Here is a 20,069-nt window from a genome sequence, read left to right on the forward strand (position 1 = left end):
ACAAATGTCACAGGGGAAACCAAGAAGTGCAATTCTAAATCACCTAACAGACAACGAGAAAAATCACAGTGAAAAAAATACAAAACATTTTGAACTTAAAGGAACTGAAACTTGTCGGTTGCAGCTAAAACCATACTTAGAGGTAAATGTGTAGCCTTAAAAATTCATAAATTAAAAAAGAACAAAAGCTATAAAGGAATGTCTCAAACACTCCTCTCAAGAATTGGGGGGAAAGAGCAGCAAGATAAAAGCAGAAGAAAATAAAAGAAGGGAAATAATCAAGATAAGAGGAGACTGAAAGAGGAAGGAAGCATGCCCCCAGCAGAGACACAGGGTATTTGGGGAATAAGGGCCCTGGTGTGGGTGGACAAGAGGGAAGTGGTCAAGCCATCGACTGGAGAGGAAGGTGGTACCGGAGCCATGGAAGGCTCTAAGCAGGATGAAGGGCTGGGGCCACACAGGGCCCTTGGAGACCATCTGCACACGAAGGGCTGAGATGCCTGGGCCAATTGAAAAGGAGAGGAAAAGCCACAAGGATGCCAAGTTCAGTTCCATAGAAGAGCCAGCCTCTGTAGCCACAGCTGCCCAATGACCACTCACCCTGGCACAGGCTCACTTCCCATTTAGGGAGGGACTCCCAGATTCCTCTGGCAGTCTCTTAGGAGCCCTGGAAGGATGGCGGAGCTGGGGCTCTCCTCCTCAGTGTTTAGACATTTAGGCTGGATAACTTTTGCTGCGGGACTGTCCTCTGTCTGGTAGGACATTGAGCGGCCACCTAGGCTTCTTGATGCCAGCAGTGAAAACCAGAAGTGGCACCAGACATTGCCAGATGTCCCCCAGAGGGGACCCCTGATACGGTGTTATAGTGGGAGGTGAACTGGACCCACAGTCCTACTAGTGATATCTTGGTGTGAACCCCAAACCTTAGGGTCGAGTGACACTTTTCTATTTTTTTTTGGCTGTGCTGGTTGTTCGTTGTGGCATGCGGGCTTTCTCTAGTTGCAGTGAATGGAGGCTACTCTCTAGTTGCAGTGCTCTGGCTTCTTATTGCAGTGACTTCTCTTGTTGCAGAGCACAGGCTCTAGGACGCAAGGGCTTCGGTGGCTGTGGCTTGCGGACTCTAGAGTGCAGGTTCAGTTGTTGTGGTGCACGGGCTTAGTTGCTCTGAGGCATGTGGGATCTTCCTGGACCAGGGATTGAACCCGTGTCCCCTGCACCAGCAGGCAGATTCTTAACCACTGGACCACCAGGGGAGTCCCCACCTCCACTTTGGACTCATCTCAGGAAACAGGCATTCCTGGCAGCCCCGAGTCAGGCTGACCTACAGATAACAAGTCCCTTTCGGCCTCAGACCCCACATGTGACTCCTAGCACTCTGCTTTTCCCTCTGGCGTCACCTTCCACCTCACTCACCTCATACTGTGTGCCCGGCTAGGTCAGGCTGTTCTCCCAGGACCTCACCCATGCTGTGCCCTCCACCAGGTGCCCTCTTGTCCCACCATCTCCTGGGAAACTGGTTCTCATCCTTCAGCTTTTGATGGAGATGTCACCTCCTACAGGAAGCTTTCCTTGATGTCCCAGGACCAGGTGAGTTGTCCCACCTCTGGGCCCATGCCTCCCTCACTGTGCAGTGGACCACACTGCATTACTGGGGCTTGTCTACTTGACCGCAAGTTCCACATGGGTAGGAATGGGTCTCCGATCCCCCAGGGGCTAGAACCTTCTTGGACTCAAGAAAATGTGATTCGAAGGAATCAGTGGGTGAATGAACACTCTGGATTAGCCTCAGAGGTCATTTCCTGTCCTCTAGCCCCTCCCAGAGCCTGGGCAGGAGTGACAGGAAGTCCCCATCCTCCTGAATCACTCTCATGAGTGCCAGGCTCCTCTGATGCCTTCCAAAGTACACAGCTCCCCATCTGAGCATGGTAGCTCTTTTTAAACCCCTCAAAGGTACCTGACTCTTTCTGTTTTATGGCATTCATGGAAGATTCCAGACCAATGACCCTCTAAAGGGTACACCCAGAGCCACTCCTAATGGGATCACTGTGTACGCATCCTGGGACTATCTCTTCTCAGAGTGATCTCCCCTCCCATCATTTCATATCTGCCTCCCCTGAGCCCAGTGAGGTGGCCTGGCAAAGACAACCTCTCCAGGCTGTAAGGATGGAGTCAGGTGACCAAGGAAAGGCCAAGTTCTCCTCTGTGAATTGGGAGGAAGGATGGCTGAGGAGAAGGAGCTGTGATGTTCAGGGTCCAGACAGTCTCCCCCACCTCCACCTCACTCCAACCATCTTAGACCTGAGCCTGGTTACTTCCCTGAAACCCACTTGCAAATCTTGGCGTCCGGCTGAGAGGGTCCTTATCTCTCTGGGGCTGAGACGGGAGCAGGCTGGGGACACAGGTGTGCTCATACAGCTGTACACAACACACAAAACAGCAGTAGGACTTCCCTGGTGGTCCAGTGGCTAAGACTCTGAGCTCCCGATGCAGGGGGTCTGGGTTTGATCTCTGGTCAGGGAACTAGATCCCATATGCTGCAACTAAGAGTTTGCATGCTGCAACTAAATATCCCTGATGCAGAAAAGAAGATCAAAGATCATGCACGCCACAACTAAGACCTGGCACAGCAGTCAAATAAATAAATATTTAAAACAAACCAACAAAAAAAAGCAGCATCAGATGGCATGATTGGGACTCGCTGTGTGCCAAGTGCTAGTATCTTATTTAGTCTCCCAAATGGGTCCAAGAGGCAGCTGCTTTTATCACCCCATCTCACAGATGAATAAACTGAGGCACAAAGAGGTTAAGTAACTTGTCCATGGTTGCTCAGATGAATGAGTTACAAAATGAAACAGGAATTTGAGCCTGGACAATTGGCTAACCACCATTCCATAATCTTTCTCACAAATGTCTATGCATGCCCCTGTGTGTACATCTGAACAGATCTCACACACAAGTGCACATGGAATCACACCCCAGCTCATGCACCCATGTGCAGAGCAACCTGAGCTCACAGAGGTAGATTCCCAGGTATCCAGAGACACATCACGTGTGGTCACATGAGCCAGTGAGGATTCAGCCTGCTTGCTGACACTCCCTCCTCAAGCACAGTCACCCACAATCATGCACATCCCTGTTCACATGGCTGAACAGAAAGCATGCAACATTCCCATCCACCCAACGTTCACCAGTGTGCCAGCACACACACATTGTCACGTGAGCACAGGCACATACATGTGTACACGTGCACACTTGCGTATGAGCAAATATTTATTGAACATCTACTATGTCCCAGACACTGTGCTGGGGATATAACACTTATGAAAACAGAGTTCCCACCTTCCCAACGTGTGTAAAATGGAGAGGGGATGCGCATGCGTAGACATGCACACACTGTCATCACATCAGAGGTGTCCTGGTTATTGAGTCTTTACTCTGCAGAGGGGCTTCTTAGGTGGCTCAGATGGTAACGAGTCCACCTGCCAATGCAGGAGATGCAGGTTTGATCTCTGGTGGGAGAGAGCCCCTGGAGGAGGAAATGGCAACCCACTCAGTATTCTTGCCTGGAGAACTTCATGGACAGAGGAGCCTCGAGGGGCTACAGTCCATGGAGTCCCAAAGAGTCAGACCTGACTGAAAGCGACTGAGGATGCACACACTCTGCAGAGTTGAGCCCTCCCGTGCTTCAGAGACTGTGAGTAGCATTCCCGGCATGTGCACACAGGAACAGAGCCTTTCCTCTCTGCTGGAGCCACAGGGCACAACCTGAGTCTTGGCAAGAGGTGGCGGTGCTGGGGGCAGAGAGCAGCATTATTTTCAGCACTTTCTGTGGTCTGTGGATCCAAAGCCTCTGTCAATCCGGCTGAAACTAGACCATTATCCAAGTGACAGATTCACATACATTTGCAGATATACACATACTCCCACATGTGTGTGTCTATGCACACGTGTGCCAGCGCCCCCTGCCCCCCGCCAGCTCCCCCAGGGCCTCCCTTCCCACCAAAAGCCTCTGCCCCAGAGCCCCCAACCTCCTCTTCCCCCTTCTGGCACCTGAGGGAGCCGTGGCCCCAAGACACCTGGGGCTTCCAAGAGGCTGCACACGCAGGGAGGAAGGGCTGCAATGACTCGACTTCCAGGCAGCTGTGGTGAGTTTCTGCAAAGACTCCCTTCCTCAAAGCGGCTCCTATTTACTGAAAGTTCAGGCTGCCGTGGTTTCCCCACATTCACATGGGGAAAAGGTCAAACTTGCAAAAAATATTTACCAAGAATCGTCCGTCAGTCAATCAACAAGCATTTACTGACAGCAGCAGCCTGCATGCTGGGCTGGGAGCAGCAGGGAAAGAGGGTGAGGAAGAAGCACAGGGCTTGTCCTTCAAAGGTCGGGCACCATGAGGGAGCTGTGGTTAGCCGTGGGGGCGAGGGGGAGAGGGGTCCAGGCAGGGGAGATGTGAGCACAAACTCCGGTGGTGGGAAAGCATGGCCCAGTGAGACCAACACAAAGGCTCTGTGGTCCCCCCCTTCACCCAAATCACAACTGGCGGTGTGCTGGTCAGCCATCAAAAAGCAAAAAACAAAAACTTGGTATGTGGTGTTTGACGCTTTCTGTGGTGTAAATACTCCCACCTGGCCACTTTCCAGCTACCAATGTGATGTCATGGTTCGCTGGGCTGAGTAAAGATGACACAGTCGCTCTTGGGAGCTGGAGGGAACTGGCCTCAGACGCCCACTGGTCCACTGCCTTCTCTTCCCAGGGACACACGGAGGATGCAGCCAGGGCCTTGATGCCCAGGGCAGGGCAGGAGTCCCAGTTAGAAGGGCTCAGGGATGAGAACAAAATCCCTTGTTCATCCTTTGATGCATATTCTGTTATGTCCTTTCATTGAACTCAGCACCCATCTTGTACTGGACACCGGGCACCCCAAGGTGTCTCAGATCCCCCCTACCCGTGCTGATGGAGACGCACAGGTGTGAGGCACCCAGAGGAGAGGCACCTAACCAAAGCCTGGGGAGCCAGAGGACTTCCTGGAGAAGGGGGCATCTAAGCAGAAAGGCAATGGAGTGAAGCAGTGAGTAAGGGGTAGAAAAGAGTATTTCCAAGCAGGGGAAACAGCATGCACAATGACTTAGCAATCTCATGCACTTCTTGATTAACCCAGAAAAAGCATCTTGTTTAGCAGACTTCTTAAATGAACCAGTGCTCTTTCAAGTGCTACACAAGTCTTCATCCATGTCATCCTCTGATGACCTTACGAGGTACTTACTACTTTTAGCCCCATCGTACAGATGGGACAACTGAGATGAAAGACATTCAGTCAACATGCCTATAACGGTTTGCTCTGCCTCCCCACTATGCTACCACTAAGCATCTGAAGTGGGTGTGGCTTGGGGAAATTTTAGGGAGTACCCAGACATGGCAACCAACTGTAAATTTACTTTGGGGTTTAATTAAATGTCAGAGTGTGAGAAGTGATCAGTTCAGCTAAAGCATGCTGCCCCACCCCCCTTCACACACAAGCCAGATGAGAGTGGCGTCCATTGTGGAATTGTTTACCAAGGATGTCCAACAGTCAGTCAACAAACCTCTGCTGGCATCTTCATGTCTTGGCCCAGCCCAGCACTGGGATGTTTGGACTGAGCCCTTGTTCACTTTTTGTTTTTATTCTTATTTGTTTATTTCACTGAGCACTTCATCTGAACCTGGCCCCAGGCTGGGGGCTAGGAGACACAGAAGAAATAGACTATAGTTCCTGCCCTCAAGGGAGTCTAGTAAGAGAAACAGTCTAGTAAGAGAAACATTTTCTGTATGTTCAAAATATTCCATTATTAAAAACAAAACATAAAACTGACAATCATAAGTGATAAGAAAGAAATGTTCATGATAGAGAGAACCATTCTGCCAGGTGTTTAGTGAAAGGATATGGGGACATGCCCAGTATAACTGATCTTAAAAGAGGATGTTTCATCACCAGTGACTAGGGAATGGGAGGGGATGAAGTTGGGAATGACTGCTAGTGGGTTAGGGTTTTTTTCCAAGGAGGGGTGTGGTGGGCGATAATGGAATTAGATAGTAGTGATGGATTTAACATTGTGAACTCAAATAAAACTCAGTAACTTGTATATTTTGAAGTGTTTAAAATGGAGTATTTTATCTTAAAAAAAAACAAACCAAAAGCTGTTTCAACCAGGAATCTTGCAGTTGCAAGTGACAGAACTAGCTTTTTAAAATGGATTTACTGGCTCATAAAAAGAATTTTTTTTTTTTTTAAGTTCAACTATATAGTTTCAGGCATGGATGGATCAAGGTGCTCAAGTAATTTCTTCAGATTGGAGGGCTCTCCCTCTGGGATCTGGTTTCTTTTGTATTGGCTTCATTCTTAAGCAGGCTGAGTGAAACTCAATAGTTCCCTCCCTCCTCCTCCCCAAAAAATAAGTTCTCAGAAGTCCAGGCTTATAACCGTTTAACAAGCACAGAGGAAAGAATAGATCCTTTTTCTAATGGTCTCAGTGAGCATATCAAGAAAGGCTCTCATTGGTCAGTTTGAATCACATGCCTATCCCTGAACCAATCACTATTCAGAGAGGGGAAGGAACGCTCTGATTGGCCAAGTCTGAGTCATGTACCCTATTAGAAAGCGCAGTGGTAGATCCTTCCTTGGAAAGGACATGAACTAAGAGTAGGGAAAGAATGGCCCCAAGGAAGAACAGGTCCTATTAATAGAAGGAGTAGATGCTGGGCAGACAAAAGCAGAATCCCTCTGCATGAGAATGGAGGTGGTGCCTGATGGAGACATGTGGGAGCGGTAGATGGAAGGACATGAGCAGAGGCTTGGGGGTTTGCAAATACATAGTGTGGTGTGCATACAGTGGCCACGTCATGATGTCTAGGAGTTCCATGGTATGATTCTGACTCCAATTCTCGTGTGTGTGTTTCTACATCACCAGTTAACTCCATTCTGTCACTGTCAACCCAGAGATAGCATCAGATCCCACAAGTTGAGGGCTGGGTCCTACAAAACTGCTCCTCCCCCTACTTCAGACACCAATTGCAAGTCCAGACTGTCCCCTGTCTTCTGATCAACTTGCAGTAGAGCGGAGGTTCTGACGACTCCCTAGTCAGGTTTGATTTATTTGCTAGTGCAGCTCACGTTGCTGAGAGATACATGTTATTTACTGGATTCCCATTTATTAGGAAAAGATTTAACTCAGAAACAGCCAGATAGAAGAGATGCATAGGGCGAGATATGGGGCAAGGGCACGGAGCTTCCAGGTCATCTCCAGAGCTAGCTAATCTCCCAGCACCCCCAGATACTCACCAAACCGGAAACCCTCGAATCCTGTCCCATTGCGTTTCTATAGCGGCTTGATTGATTATATCATTGGCCTTTTGTGATTGAATTCAGTCTCCAGCCCCCCTCCCTCCCCAGGAGACTGAAGGGATGGGTTGTCACTTCGCCTCGAATCACAAGGTTGGTTTCCCTGGCAACCAGCCTCCATCATTAGGTGACTTAGGGGCTTCCCAAAGGTCACCTCATTTACATAACAAAAGACACTGAATGCTCTTTTCACTTAGGAAATTCTGAGGGTTTTAGGAGCTCTGTGCCAGGAACCGGGAGGAAGACCAAATGCGTATTTCTTATTATAAGTCACAATATCAGACCAGGTCATATGTCTGGGGAGCAATATGGGCTGAAGGGGGGCTTCCCTAGTGGCTCAGAAGGTAAAGAATGCCTGCAATGCAGGAGACCTGGGTTTGATCCCCAGGCTAGGAAGGTCCCCTGGAGAAGGGAATGGCAACCCACTCCAGTATTCTTGCCTGGGAAATCCCATGGACAGAGGAGACTGGCGGGCTACAGTCCATGGGATCGCAAAGAGTCAGACACAACTGAGCGAGTAAGCACGAGCACAAGCACCACGGCCCGAAGGGGTGAGAGGGAGGAACCGAGAGCCAGGCTGCAGAGGGTTTGGGATCTGGTCTGTAGACCAGCATCTTCCAAACTTGTCCCTCATCCACACTGCCACAGCTTATTTCTTCCAGACTTACATGTTTCTCCATCACTTTTTTTTCTGATGTGGACCGCTGTTCAAGTTTTTACTGAATTTGTTACAGTAGTGCTGCTGCTTCATGTTTCGGTCTTTTGGCCACGAGGCACGTGGGATCCGGACCAGGGATCAAACCCACACCCCCTGCATTGGGAGGCGAAGTCTTAACCACTCACTGTATTGCCAGGGAAGTCCCTCTCCATCGCTTTTTACTTAAACTTTTTCTTCATACTGATTTACTTTTTTTTAAAAAGAACTTTTAGTTTTTAATATTTATGTATTCATTCATCTTAGTTTCAGCATGTGGGGTCTAGTTCCATGATCAGGGATCAAACCCGGGCCTCCTGCCTTGGGGTCATGGAGTCTTAGCCACTGGACCACCAGGCGAGTCCCAAGAACTTTATTTTTACAAGAAACACTGCCGTCATCACAAATGAAGAGCCTGCCTTCCTTATCGTAATAGAAATGAACCATAAAAACGGGGACAATGGTACCAAAAATGAGCTGGGAAATTCTGGCTGGGTACTGTAGCCTTTAGAGGGCTAGTTGGACCAAGAGAAAGAGAACTGAAAAAGGAATCACTTTCTCGGTTTGATGTCCTTTTACTCCACACCCATGTGCCACTTAAAATCATCTCAGGGACCCCAGGGGTTGTGTCCTCTACCTGGCTAACCCCTGGGGTATGTGTCCCACAATTCTGGCTAATGGAAGCCAGGAGGCACTTGTGAACAGGAAAAGGACACAGAAAAATAGCCCAGGTCATGGTGGGGAGAGTGTTTGAGAAGATGCTGTATGCATAATTCCAGGTGATAAAAATGAGGAGACTGACTTGGCAAAACAGCTGTTGGAGAGATGAGGTGCTAGGCATAGGCTGCCAGTGCCTAGATCTCAGCAGGGAGGGAGGAGGGAGTAATGCTTGGAGTGATACTCACTCTTTAGATTTAGCAGTTGAGACTGGGACCCGCAAGGAGGAGGTGTGGGGAGGATGATGAAGAATTCAGCTGGGGATACACTGAGTCTGAGATATGGATGCATCCATGGAGAGATCATTCACTTGTTCAGGAAGTATTTATTGAGCACCTAGTATGTACCACGCTCTGTTCTAAGACCCTGGGATAGAGCAGTGAACCAACCAACCCCAAATCTCTGTCCCCATGAAGTCTACCTTCTGGTGGAGGACATGAGAGACTTGATAAGAAATCAAGGACTTACTTACATAGAGTATATCATCTGGAGAAGGAAATGGCAACCCACTCCAGTACTCTTGCCTGAAAAATGCTGTGGATGGAGGAGCTCGCTAGGCTACATGGGATCGCAAAGAATCGCACACGACTGAGCAACTTCACTTCACAGTATATCATGGGCATCCCAGGCAGCTCAGTGGGAAGAAGAATCCACCTGCCATGCAGGAGATGTAGGAGACGAGTTTCGATCCCTGAGTCAGGAAGATCCCCTGGAGGAGGGCATAGGAACCCACTACAGGATTCTTGCCTGAAGAATCCATGGACAGAGGAGCCTGGCAGGCTACAATCCATGGGGTTGCAGAGAATCGGACACGACTGAAGCAAATGAGCACGCACGCACGGTATATCATAACAGATGTCACATTAGATAGTGCTGTGCACTAAAGGGGACATATCTAGGAGGGAGATGTGGAAATTGAGATACACCCACTAGCAATTGGGTCTGGAGTTCAGGAGGCATATTTAGAAGACATCTTTCATTCATTCATTGAGCAAATGTTTCTTAAACACAGTCTGTGTGCCAGGCACTGTGCTGGGTGCTGGGCAACACAGTCCCTATCTCATGAAACTTGTTTGGATTTAGGGAAGGCTGTGATTGGCTATAATCTGTATGGACACAGATAAGATTACCCACGGTGTGTGTGTGTGTGTGTGCGTGTGTGTAGGTCCAGAACAGGCCCTAAGGACCCCTCAACATTTCAAGGAGGGCAGAGAAGACCTGGGAAAGGAGCCTGACCAGAAGCAAACAGCCTGTAGCAAAAACACCCAGAAGGGCAGAGCTTCAAGAACAAGAGGGAAGCTGGTACCACAGGAAGCTAGGGATTGAAACAGGCCTGGGCCTGGCATCCAGTGCCCATGAAAGCAAGCTCCTGGCAGAAGTGCAGGCAGCTCCCGCACAGACAGGAGAGTGGAGGAGGGGGTGTGCTGGGAGGAAGTGGAGACAGGAGACAGAAAACAGTTTTCGAGAACTGTGGCTGAAAGGGAAGGAAAGAGAAAGAGAGAGGGAGGCAGAAGTCGGAGGTCGGTGGAGGGAAGCTTTAGTCATCTGCAGATGGAAGGGACCAGAACGCGTTGATAGGAAGAAGTCCGCTCAGGGATGAAAGCGAAAACGTAGGGGAGTGATGGGGTCTCGGGGACCAGAGGGAGTGGAGGGAGCCTTAGAGAGAAAGAATGACTCCATGTCAGGAAAGGCTACAGAATTTGAGGGGCTCAGGGCAAAATGAAAATGCAGGCCTTCTTGTTCAAAAAGTACTAAGAATTCAAGATGGTGACTCTTGGTACCTGGATGGGGAAGGGGCAAGAGGCTCGTTTCGGCTAAGCTAAGACCTCAGGCCACCTGATAGATACACGTAGTTGGGGGTGGAAGGGATGGTCACTGTCACGCTCTTCACCAAGATCCCATGAGGTGAGCACCTGACCTCCACCTTTCCTTATGCCTGCGTCCAGAAGGGCGAGGCCGAGTGGTCCCCAGAGGGCCGGGAGTACAGGAGCAGGTGGCTAAGACCCTCTCTCAGGGCAGCAGACAGATGGTGGGAGGTATGAGCAGAGTCTCCAAGCCTTGGCACATGCTCCACCATCCAATGGGACTTCCTTTACACAGCTCAAGTTCAAAGATAAAATGATTAGGAATTTCAGCAAGAGGACCTCAGAGCATCAAGGACCCTGGTGGCCTGTCCCTGAGGTTCAGCCCTGCCCCACATCCACTTTAGCAAGAGATGATGGATGCTGATGGAGGTAAGGAGCGGGCAGAGATACAGCAGAACCTTCTGGAAGCAGGAATTGGGTGGGAAAATTGAGGGCGGCGATGGCAATGGAGGAAGGGCTTGAGGAAAAGAAGGCTGGGATGTGTCCAGATGCATGAGAAGTATCTGTGGATTCGTTTCCTACCGCTGCAGTAATCAACGCTACAAATCGGGTGGCCTGAAATACAAAAATGTGTTATCTTCTAGTTCTGGAGGTCAGAGGTCTGAAATTGGTCTCACTGAGCAGAAAATCAAGATGTCAGCAGGGCTGTATGCCTTCTGGAGACACAAAAGGAGAGTCTGCTCCTAGACTTTTCTAACCTCTAGTGGAGTCCTGCCTTCCTTAGCTCCTGGCTCCTTCCACCTTCAAAGCTGGCAGGGTAGCATCTTCAAATCTCTGTCTGACTGTAACTCTCCTACATCCCTCTTTGACTTATAGATCTTGTGATTCTATCAGCCCATCCACATAATCAGGATAATCTCCCATCTCAAGGTCAGTTAATTAGCAATCGTCATTCCATCTGCAGCTTTGATTCTCCCTTGCAGTGCAATATGTCCACAGTTTCCAGAGACTAGGATGTGAACATTTTTAGGGGTCTGTTACTCTACCGACTACAGTCTTTAAAGCTGCTTTGTGATGACAAAAGAAAATCTACATGGTTTAAACGAAAGCATGTTTATGGTTTACTTCAGAATCCAGAAGTAAATTTGATCACTTGGTGATATCAGCAAGGATCCAGGCCCCTTTTTTCTCTCACTCTGCCACATTCAGAATACTATCTTTCTTCTCCATGGTTTTCCCCTCATGATCACAAGATGGCTGCCAAACCACCAGACATCACATCCAAAGCAGAAGAGAAGGTGGCAAAGGGGCCTTTCTTAACTCTGTCCTCTTGGATTAGAAAGGAGAACTATGAGCTTTCTCCTCACTTCCATGGCAGAGAGGAAGGATAGAGATCAGATATGTTGACCAACTCAAGCTGAATTTACCAGCTGAAATCAGAAAATGCCAATTCCCAGATAAGGTGGGGTGTCAGTGTATAAGAGTGAGGGGTCTGGGTGGCCAGAGTCAGAGATTGGTCTCTGGGCTGGGGTCAAAGATTATTCTGTGGCCAGAGGTAGGGATCAGCATGTGGCTGGGGTCAATGTGCAGCCAGAATCATGAATAGGTCCACAGCTGGGTCAGGAATCAGTCTACAGCTTGAGTCAGAAGTCATTTTGTGGTTGGAGTCAAGTTTCAAACTAGAAGTTCGTTTTGTGTTTTTCTCTCTCTCTGCATCTTGGTCTCTCTTGTTTTGCTCTCCTTCTCTGGAAAGACCTGTCATATAATATATGTGAATATATGATGAGAAATGCATGATATAAACCTGTGCAAATATACAAACTCTGGCTCTGCATGTGGATGGCTTGTAGAAGTGATGTGGACACATACAAATACAGTTGGTGGGATGATTCCTTCAGGACAATTTTTGTCTCGGATTTCTATTGGTCCAGTCGGTCCATTAAATTTAGAATGTTATTATTTCCTTTAATTATGTTTTATGCCCTCACTTGGGCTTCCCTTGTGGCTCAGTGGGTAAAGAATCTGCTTGCAATACGGTAGGCATGGATTCAATCCCTGAGTTGGGAAAATTCCCTAGAGAAGGGAATGGCTACCCACTCCAGTATTCTGGCCTGGAGAATTCCGTGGACTGTATAGTCCATGGGGTCACAAAGAGTCGGACACAACTGAATGACTTTCACTTTCACTCCATGACACCCACAGACCCATTCAGTATAGTAACAATAATGCTAGGAGACATTCCGAAAGCATTAACTATGTGCAGGCACCTCTTTAAGCCCTATGTGTATCAACACATTTAACTCTAACATCCATGAGGTCAGTACTATTATTATTCCCATTTTACAGAGGAGGAAGGAAGCATAGATGGCACGACTGGCTCTGAGCCACACCTCTGATCCTTGGAGCACCCTGAGTTCCTAACGGAAGTTAAGTCCTTTACCAGGTGCTGGAGGAATGGAGGAGAAAGGCAGGGATGAAAGAGAGATGAGGTCGGGAGAGTGGAGATACCCCAGGTCTAGTTTTCTGGGTGTGGCACCTCCCTGGGCACTGATGCAGGCGCAGGGCAATAATTGGCCACTAGGGGGCAGCAAGAGCCAAGGAGCTGGTCTCCAGCCCATCTGCTCCCCACTGGCCTCATGTCCTCAGGTCCTTAATAAAGCTGCAAAAGTGTGGGATTTTAAGGAAGATCTGGCACTGTCCTGCTGCTGTCAGGGAGCTTAGGCAAGTTAATCACAAGAGCAGCTGGGCATCACCTGGCCTTCACCCATCAAGACATCCACTCCTCACCCCACCACCGTGGGCTGCCAGGGGGACTTCTCTTATCCATCTTTGATGGGGAGGAAACTGAGGCCCAGAGGGGTCAATACTTTGTCCACAGTCACACAGCTCTGAATTGGCAAAGGTAGGTTCAAAACTGAGGCAGGATGAGTGCAGAGCCCTTGCTTCTCTGAGTCTCAGTGTTCTCACCTGTCAAACGGGTAGAAGAATCGAGACAAACGGCAGACAAGAGTGGTTAGCAGTCGGGGTACATCATGGAAATGTCTCGCACAGAGGAGGTCTCTGGCTGCTGTGAGGATCCAGTGAGATCATGCCTCTCTTGCACAGGGACTCAGAAACTTCTAGCTGTTTGTGTGGGTGTGTGCGTGTTTAATTAATAACTTTCGTGGGAAAGTAATGTCAGAAAGGTTATTCAACAGGATGTTAACAGAGATACACCTTTAAAAACAAACATAAATTTGGGGACCGCCCACGTGGTGCCAGGTGCCTGGGCGGGGTATGGGATTTCCGGTGGTTTTCACTTTCCTATTTATACCTTAAGGTTTTCTCTGAATCGGAGAAGGCCAGCACGTGCCAATTTAGTAATCAGAAAAAAAGTGGCAAGTAGGGGTTTTGTTTTTAAAAAAAAAAAAAAATACTGAAGTGGAAACAGCCCCCACCTTGCCATCCCCACCCACCCCCCCTGGAAAAATCTGCAAAATCGAGGCTGGGGATATGTGGAGTTGGGTTGGAGAGACCCTGAATTCAGTGTCTCTGGAGGTCTCTCCAGGTTTTGAGAACTTCCTAAGGGGCGCGCCCAGCCCTCTTTGGTGCTGCTGCTCTGGGACCTCTCTCCTGCTCTCCACACCTCTGGTCCAGACTTGAGGGAAATGATGGGAAACTCACGCGGCAAGCATCTCGCTCTGCCCACACCGGCTTCCTACTTCTCACTTGGCCGGGCCATCTCGTGCTGGTCCCACCAGATCCATTAGACCTCGCCCCTCCATAGCTCTGGGGCAAACATTTGAGACAGTCTGACCCATTTCTCTCCTTTCATCTCTCCAGACCAATACCGTTTCTCCTCCACGCAGAGGCAATTGATAAAGTTGTACATTGGGCTCTAATAATCTAGCCCTGCACTGTCCCTACTGTAATCACTAGCCACCTGTGACTATTTAAATATTAATTCAATAAAATTAAAAAATCAGTTCTTCAGCTGCATTAACCATATGTCAAGTGTGTAATAGCCACAGGTGGCTAGTGCCACAGTATTGGACAAAGTGAAAGTTTTCCATCATAGCAAAAATTTCTGTTGGATAAGCCCTATTCTAGACACTCATTTGTCTTGCTATAAATCCCTTCCTGATGTTACACGGAGTAGGACTCTATGGGGCCATCCAGGGACAGACCCGTCCCCCATATCCTCTGCTGTAGCTCCTCTCTGAAGTCCCTAAATAACACTTCCTCTGCTGATTTATGGATGCTAAAACCACTACCAAATGGAAGAAATTAACTGCTTAACGCAAATGAGCCCCAGACTTACGAGAACTGATAACTCACCATCAACCAATCAGAGAATAGTGCATGAGCTGATCACACACCCTGTGACTCCCCACTCCCTTATCTGCTCTTTAAAAATGCTTTGCTGAAACCCCTTTGGAGTTTGGAGAGTTCAGGGTTTTCTGAGCATGAGCCACCCGCTCTCCTTGCACGGCCCAGCAGTAAACGTTTCTCTGCTCCAAACTCCAGTGTTTTGGTTTGTCTGGTTTCACTGTGCATTGGGCGCATGAACTTGAGTTTGGTAACACTCTAAGATTGTTCCTTGAACCAATATCCTCTCTTTTCTGATTCTCTCTCTAAAAAACATAATGTAAAACTTTGATCCACGATCATAATCTGAGAGATTTATTTTTGCTTTAACAATCACTCTTCCGGAGTAATTGCTCAGTGGATATTTCAGCAAAGGAGTGAATCACCGGGTCTGGTGTGAGGAAGTCCTGACCACAAAGTAAATTTGGAGAGACAGCATTGAGCAACAGCTGGAAGCGAGACCGAGACAGAATGAGGGTTGCGGTGGTGAGAGTGCTGAATCCTAACCACTAGACCACCAGGGTCTAGCTCTTATCTGCCTTGAAAAAAATTTTTGACAAGGAGACAGAAAGTAGAGAGCGAAGTAAGGTGTTTATTAGAAAAGCCGAGTAACATGCCGACACACGAGCTTAGAGAAAGTCATGCTTTGGGGACTGTCGGAGTGAGACTGGAGCAAACCACTCCAGTGTTCTTGCCTGGAGAATCCCCACGGGCAGAGGGGCCTGGTGGGCTACAGGCCATGGGGTCGCAAAGAGTTGGACAGGACTGAGCGTCTAAGCGTAGCGCGGAATGGCAGGTACCATTTTGTGCATGCGCAGTTGAGGTCTCCCTGACCCCAAGGATGAGGAATTTGTGACTTCTTCATCTTTCACCCAAGCAGGGCTTGATTCCTCACTACTGTTACCTTCAAGTGTTCCTAGAAGGCAAAGTGCAAAGGTATTTACCCTGTTCCTGTTGTTATTTCTGTCTGAAGTGTGAACAGGAGGCTGGCTGTAAATGTCTAACCCAGAACCCATTGATTCCTGGCTTCAAGAAATACGAACAGGAGGCTAGTTGTAAGTGTCTGGCTTGGAGTCCATCTGCCTCCTCCCTCCAAAGGAGTGTCAGGTGAGTGTATGCTCCTCGGTTCTGTCTCGTCACTACGAAGATTTGGAGTGACGGACATTAAAGCCCTCGGCGCGTCACAGCTCTCGGGTCTTGGACAGACCATGTTATAGCTCTCAGGTCTCGAACAGACTATGTTATAGCTCTCAGGTCTCGAACAGACCGTGTTATAGCTCTTCGACAAATCAGTGTTATAGCTCCATGTTACAGCTCTATGTTATTTAGAAAATAGCAGGAAAATCCATCCTCGAGGCGTGAGGGCATGCCAACCCAAAGACGTGAAGAGAAGAGAGTGGGGGAGAGGACCAGCTAGAGGGAGAGAGAGAGAGACCCCCGGCCCTTTGGCTCCTCTTTTTATACGTCTTTTCCTCCCCCCCTGGGCCTGCCCTATGTAAATTGGGCTAGCCAGCAGTGCTGTTTGTTCTACCTGAGGTCCTCACTCCGGTCCTCGGACCTCCCTTTGTTCTATTTTCACAGGCTTTTCCCTTCCTTGTCTTTTCAGTTCAGTTCAGTCACTCAGTCGTGTCTGACTCTTTGCAACCCCATGAACCGCAGCACGCCAGGCCTCCCTGTCCATCACCAACTCCCAGAGATTACCCAAACTCATGCCCATCAAGTCAGTGATGCCATCTAACCATCTCATCCTCTGTCGTCCCCTTCTCTTCCCGCCCCCAATCCTTCCCAGCATTAGGGTCTTTTCCAATGAGTCAACTCTTCACATGAGGTGGCCAAAGTATTGGAGTTTCAGCTTCAACATCAGTCCTTCCAATGAACACCCAGGACTGATCTCCTTTAGGATGGACTGGTTGGATCTCCTTGCAGTCCAAGGGACTCTCAAGAGTCTTCTCCAACACCACAGTTCAAAAGCATCAATTTTTCGGCGCTCAGCTTTCTTCACCGTCCAACTCTCATATCCGTACATGACCACTGGAAAAACCATAGCCTTGACTATCTGGACCTTTGTTGGCAAAGTAATGTCTCTGCTTTTTAATATGCTATCTAGTTTGGTCATAACTTTCTTTCCAAGGAGTAAGCATCTTTTAATTTCATGGCTACAATCACCATCTGCAGTGATTTTGGAGCCCCCCAAAATAAAGTCTGACACTGTTTCCACTGTTTCCCATCTATTTCCCATGAAGAGATCAAATTGCCAACATCTGCTGGATCATTGAAAAAGCAAGAGCGTACCAGAAAAACATCTATTTCTGCTTTATTGACTATGCCAAAGCCTTTGACTGTGTGGATCACAATAAACTGTGGAAAATTCTGAAAGAGATGGGAATTCCAGACCATCTGACCTGCCTCTTGAGAAACCTGTATGCAGGTCAGGAAGCAACAGTTAGAACTCGACATGGAACAACAGACTGGTTCCAAATAGGAAAAGGAGTACGTCAAAGCTGTATATTGTCTCCCTGCTTATCTAACTTACATGCAGAGTACATCATGAGAAACGCTGGGCTGGAAGAAGCACAAGCTGGAATCAAGATTGCCGGGAGAAATATCAATAACCTCAGATATGCAGATGACACCACCCTTATGGCAGAAAGTGAAGAAGAACTAAAAAGCCTCTTGATGAAAGTGAAAGAGGAGACTGAAAAAGTTGGCTTAAAGCTCAACGTTCAGAAAACTAAGATCATGGCATCTGATCCTTGTCTTTTAGCCACCGCCCTTCTGGACTCCTGTTTCCTGTTCTAACTACTTAACAGGAATAGGCAGAAGCTAGAGCCTGAGGGTGGAGGGCGGGGATGCTGTGTCAGGATCAGCCAATGGCAGCGGGGGCTATTGGAGGCTTCCCATGGAGGTCTGGAGTGTCTACTGAAAAAAAAAAGGCATAACCTAAAAGTTGAGAATTATTTTTCATTTGGGGACATTACCGAGAACTCTGCAACCACAGATAGCTCTATGCAGCCTCTCAGATAGCTCTGAGGCTCTGTTGCAAAGAGGTAAGGGGGGAGCCAGCATACACAGGCGTTTTTGCTGAGGGGGAAAAAGTGTAGTCGAACATCAAAAGATTACTTCTAATTACAAAAACAGACATCTCAAACTAATGATTTTAGTGTTTGTGTATGGGAAGAAGCAAGAGTCTGGGCTTACTGAAATTACTCCTTTGATGTACATCTTAACTATTTAGGGCCAATATCCTGTTTTTCTTCATCCTGAAAACCTGAAAGTGGAGAATTATGTTTTATTTGGGGACATTACTGAGAACTATGTCGCCAGAGACACAGCCTCTCAGATAGCTCTGAGGCTCTGTTCCAAAGAGGTAAAGGAGGAGCCAGAATATACAGGAGTTTTTGCTAAGGGAAAAAAAAGAGTGCAGTGGAACATCAAAAGATTACTTCTAATTACAAAAACAGACATCTCAAACTAATGATTTTAGTGTTTTTCTCTGTATGGGAGGAAGCAGGAGTCTGGACTTACTGAAATTACTCCTTTGATATACATCTTAACTACCTAGGGCCAATATCCTGTTTTTCCGCCACCCTGAATTCCCTCGGGGCTCCCTGGGGTGGGGGAGGGGGCAGCTGTGAGAGGGTAACAGGCAGGAAGGCCAGGGGTCTCCAAACGGAGGAAATAGGCTGCAAGTGTCTCTTAAAATTCTGTGTTGCTATGACGGACACCTGGTTCCACCTGAACTTAACTTTTCTCAAACCTCGAGCTAACCAATGCGTTTTTCTTATGGAAATGTTTTTCTTCAGCTATGCTAATGAAACTGTGTATTTGCTTGGGAATTTGCCTTTCTTCAGAATGGTTCCGCCTAAGACCAACTTTTGGCTGATAATAGCTCAACAAACCAGTATTCATACAAATTGTTTTATGGCTGGGGGATGTCATACCTCGTGCCATCCTATCTCAAAACTGCATATTGTGGTAGAGGGGCCTGGTGAAACTCCGTCAGCATTGAGGTGTCTCTCTTACCTGATTAATAACTTTCTAACAGACATAAACTCCAGGAGTTGGCTGATGGTCAGGGAGGCCTGGTGTGCTGCAGTCTATGGGGTCTCAAAGAGTCAGACACGACTGAGCGACTGAACTGATGAAACAGACATAAAACAGCTTCCTAAAACTATCGGGGCGGTGGGGCACTCTCTGTTCCCCTTCTGATGTCTATGTCAGAAGCTTTCTCTGTCCTTTTTTATATTGTAATAAAACTCTGCCGTATAAAAGCTCTTGAGTGATCAAGCCTGGTCCCTGGTCCCAAAGTTAAATCTTCAGAGATCACGAATCCGACACTGTTCACCATAAGCTATCAGCTGCAGTCGCTGATGGCTTGATAGTGGACAGCATTTGTTATTTACTAGACTGGCAGATGGGCTTCCCCGGTGGCTCTGACCGTAAAGAATCTGCCTGCAATTCGGGAGACCTGGGTTCGATCCCTGGGTTGGGAAGACTCCCCTGGAGGAGGGCATGGCAACCTACTCCTGTACTCTTGCCTGGAGAATCCCCATGGACGGAGGAGCCTGGTGGGCTACAGTCTATGAGGCTGCAAAGAGTTAGACACGACTGAGCAACTAAGCACAGCACAGAATGGCAGGTACCATTTTGTGTTGACTGAAATGGCAACATTTTTTTTTTTAAGCCCAGAGCAGTGGCTGTGGCTGAGAATTCCAGATTTCTTAAGCCAGGTTGTATCTTTTTTCTCTTGTCATCTGTGCCTCCCACCAGGCTGGAGTAAACCCAGGAGATGATGAAGATGGTGATAATGTAGATTATCTTTAGGGTAACCTTCCAATGCAGATTTTGTTATCCTTCCTATTTTACAAATGAAAAAAAAAAAAACAACGAAGACACAGGCAGATAAAGGAGACAGGGCAGTCAGAGTTTGGGCCTTAACAAGACCTTAGGGATCCCTGCCTAATTTGAAGACTAGTGCCTGGGAGGTCAAGACCACATTTTAAGGGGATTTTAAAAAATCTTTTGCAAAGAAATTCACAAAAAAGACCCTGGCGGCCAGCCATTCCCCTGTGCTATAATTTTCTTTCTTTCTTTCTTTCTGGCTGCGCTGGGTCTTCGTTGCTTTTTGGGTTT

The 20,069-nt window shown here is 48.0% G+C and overlaps 1 long non-coding RNA gene across 2 annotated transcripts in view; it reads left to right on the forward strand.

Annotated features, from left to right (window-relative positions):
- Nucleotides 1–19,207, forward strand: part of LOC145531290 (uncharacterized) — a 41,194-nt gene extending 21,987 nt beyond the window's left edge. Inside the window, exons 4-7 of one of the 2 annotated variants that reach the window (XR_014072324.1) lie at nucleotides 1,483–1,587; nucleotides 3,492–3,694; nucleotides 15,910–16,043; nucleotides 16,726–19,207. This is a non-coding gene — a long non-coding RNA (uncharacterized LOC145531290). Of the gene's footprint in view, nucleotides 1–1,482; nucleotides 1,588–3,491; nucleotides 4,578–15,909; nucleotides 16,044–16,725 lie in introns of those variants that run through there. The other variant, XR_014072325.1, reaches the window with a different exon arrangement.
- The last annotated feature ends 862 nt before the right edge of the window (nucleotides 19,208–20,069 follow it).

Source organism: Giraffa tippelskirchi, chromosome 13 (genome assembly GCF_054371585.1).
Source record: "Giraffa tippelskirchi isolate mGirTip1 chromosome 13, T2T-mGirTip1v1.2.pri, whole genome shotgun sequence".
In the NCBI taxonomy this organism is placed as follows: Eukaryota; Metazoa; Chordata; class Mammalia; order Artiodactyla; family Giraffidae; genus Giraffa; species Giraffa tippelskirchi.